This window comes from Pterocles gutturalis, unplaced genomic scaffold, assembly GCF_000699245.1.
Source record: "Pterocles gutturalis isolate BGI_N339 unplaced genomic scaffold, ASM69924v1 scaffold31642, whole genome shotgun sequence".
Taxonomy (NCBI): domain Eukaryota; kingdom Metazoa; phylum Chordata; class Aves; order Pterocliformes; family Pteroclidae; genus Pterocles; species Pterocles gutturalis.
Genome location: NW_010111211.1, coordinates 1 through 3711, shown reverse-complemented (window position 1 = coordinate 3711; position 3711 = coordinate 1).

The following is a 3711-nucleotide window of genomic DNA, read 5'->3' as shown; positions in this document are numbered from 1 at the left end:
TGACTTCAGCAGGATCTGAGCTGCTGAGAAAAAAACTAAAGAAGTCCAGAGTTTCCCAGACAGGCACTCAAAAATAGGACCCTCAGTATTAAAGGATGCTTTGGGACACAAGGTGTGCCCAAATTTAACTTTATTTTTGTAGACATACCTGATGATAAATCTCTCTCAGCAAAAGGCCAGAGTGGTGGTTTTTGGAAAGAAAATACTTATGTGCCTTTCTGAGCTGAGTCTCACTCCATTTTTCACATTACTAGTAAGAGAAAATCTGATGATCAGTGGATTTTGCAATCCTAGATGTCTATGTGGATTTTATTGCTTTTGTGGTATTCAGTCATCTAATTAGGGAATGTATTTTCAGGAAAGAAATGCAGAAAATTTGAGCTACATTTTCCAGTTAGAAAATAAATGGGCACAGGTTTTGTAAGAAAAGCAGATGAGATCAAAAGAGATCTTTTGGGCTACAGTCAAGGAGAAAAGAGTTGAATGCTTAGTAGTGCTTAAACTACATTTTTTTCTCCATTTAAAAAAAACCCCGTTGCTTTTTACATATTTGAAAATCAGTTGAGCAACCTCATTTCATGAATGCCCTTTGTGCAAGTCACTAACAAGTAAATAAAGAAACTATAACAAAAAGAGGTCACAGTGAATTAAGAAAATAAACTGCAAAGTGAGCAGATGCTTTCCAAGATCCTGTTATAGATGTCTTTGCTGGCACTGTATTTCATTGTTAATAAATTCCATGCAGTTTATTGAAACAGAGTATGTTTAGTGCAAGCCCTTTACCATCAAATACAGGAGTAGAAAGGCATCTGGAAAATGTTTAGCTCTTTAACTCTGTAGTGGAGTACAGCTTTGGCAAGTAACCTTTAATGCAGTACTGACCTTGTCAGTAAAGATGCTTGAGGTTTCATCCTTCGAATAATTCTGAGCCTACCTTGTCAATATGTGTTTTGAGACTGCAATGAGAAACCTTGAGTGTTTTTTGACTGAAGACGACTTTGGTCAGAGCGTTCTTTTGTACATAATAGTGCATGCATGGTTGCACAATCATGCCTTTTTCTTGTAAAAGTTTGTTTCTATGCATTCAGGATGGGCACATGCTTATTCTGAGTGTCACACCTTCAGTGAGAATCAGCTATTGAAAATGTTTCCTTGAATGTAGCGTTTTCCTGTTCATTTCCATGAGAGTAAAGTACTGAGACTTCAGCTGGACAAAATGAGCAAAATAGGTTACTTCAGGAGATCGTGCTGTTGGTTCCTAGCATAGGGATTGAGTGATCTGAAATGGCTTTTCACCTGTCCCTTTCCCGTGAGTGCAAGGGGATGTGAGTCCTTCACTAGGATACAGCCCTGAGGTGGACACTGATATGGAGCAAAGACATATCCAACCAAGCAACGAACAAAACGATGTAATGTTCTCTGAGGTAAAACCATGAAGTAATTCTTCTAAAGAGGAAATTAAGGTATTTCCCAGATATACCAAGTGCAAGGCTTGGAAGTATTCAGATGTAAAGCAGCCAGAGTCTACCTTGGCAATGGGTACTAAAGGTACCATAAAACTCTGCTTGCTCCTGGGACTGTGCCAGATAGCGTGTTTACACATGAATCATCTGCAGGACATCGGTTAGAAAACAAAAAATCAAAGCTGTGACATTGGCTGCAGGATGAGTTATTATTCAGCATATAACAATAATAAACCAGGAAATTCACTTCAGGTTTCCCTCTTCTCCATTTGCTTTTCCTAACCCTGTTCCCTGACAACCTGCTCTCTCCACCTAATTCTTCCTTTCCCTATATCTGCAGGGGTTATTAAAAGGCTTGGGCAAATTATCTTAGAATTTATTTTCAAATTTGGTACCTTCTAACTTTTTCTGAGTGGTAGGTTATAGGTGTGAGAAGGTGACGTGTGCCTTGGCTCCCTTTCTCCTACCATGAGAAAAAAAATCATCTGGAAGTGTAATGAGAAATATTAAAATCCCTAATTCATCAGACAACCAGCACAGCTAGGTCTGTGAAAGAGACTTCAAGTCCACCAAGGATCTTCAGTTGAGGGGACCTGCAAGAAAACCCATTCCCAAGCCCTAGCAGAACCATAATAGTCTCAGTAGTGAACACCTTCATGTGATGGTATTTTTGTTGCTACAAACAGTGATCTGCCACAGATCTCCTGGTGAGATGATTCTGCCAACACACTTTCGTTGGAATTCGTTTCACCAGATGTGAAGAAGCAAATTGTCTAAGCGTTCTTCTTACTTAAGGGAGCAAGGTGGTACCTCCAAAAGACACTTCATTCCACTGCTCTGAGGATGACAAGAACCATGATTTGTGTAGTTTGCTGTGTAGTTTGAGGACAATTGCAGAAACAAAGAGCTAAAGCTGGTCAGAGGAAAGAGGAACAGCTGTGTATACGCCAGGCTCCAGTCTGCCTGAGAAGCAAAACCAAGAAATGGATAAATATCTGTCTTCAGTTCTCTCTGGAGTGTGTTTCAGCCTCATCTGAACGTGGCAACAGATGCACAAACCTGGCATCCTCTAGCGTATGTCTTTTGAGATTTTTCTCTCATGTGCTGCCTATGTCCAGTCAGTCATCTATGTCCTCACGCCTCTCAAAGTCGCCTGCTCTTGTGATGGCTGATGTTTGAAGTGACAAATAAGACCTCTTCAGTATTCAAATACTTTCTTTTTTGATGTCTCTGAAGTATTCCTCCTCTATGTTTCAGAGGCAACGGTGTTCTGAAATACGTGCAGAGGTCAGAGAATGTGCATATTGCAGATGTACATCTCTAGAAGGGAAACTCGAATTTGTGTGTTGTGATCACATATACCTGCTGGCACTGGAGTTAGTGACTCATGTGCCTGTGCTGAGCCCTTTGCTTTTGTATTCCTACTGCAATAATCTACATGGAAGGTATCTGACACAGACTGTTGTGATGGAGGTGCACTGCAGAGGATGTAGTGAAGTGTCTGCTGTTTCCCAAGAATAATCCCAAGCACTAGTTGTTTCCACAGCAAAACCACGTTTTCTTGTAAAAGTTTATTTCTATGCATTCAGGTTCTCCTGTTTGCCTCTCTTACTTGTATTGACAGAGAGGTTTGTGCTGCTGGGAATGAACCAGACCAGGGAAGCAACCAGGACTGGCAAAAAAAAAAGATCCACTCAATCGTTGAGATCAGCTGCTTTGGAACCGACCCAGCTCCGACAGACTGACTGATTGCGAGGCACGGGGAGGTTTTTCGGGAGATTGCTTTGCCAGGAAAACCCCGATACAGTGGCGTAACCCGAATCCCACCACCAGCTCTCCCGAGAGAGGCTGACATGGTGCGGGAGTTGCTGGGGCAATGGTGATCACAGCCCCCTCCCAGTCCTAAAATTTGTATCTGGAGATACACAGAGCAGGCAGTGCGGGGGCCCCACCCGCAACATGCTGCAGCAGCAGAGGAGGTGGCTCATGTAGTGGGACGCTGCAGTTCTGCCAGGTCCAGAAGCCTCATGAGGCAGCCGTAGGAGCAGAGCGAGCAGGCAGGGTTCCTCCGAGAAGGAGGGAAGAACTAAAGACCAGGAAAAGCACGGACATCCTACCTGATCCTCCAATTGGAATGGTAGGCATTCATCTCAGAGCTAAGGCTGCAGCTCTGGCTAAGGGGTCTGCACCATCTCCCCCTGTGATGGCCGATGCCTCCGCGCAGACAGAGCTTCAGACAGCAGAGGCA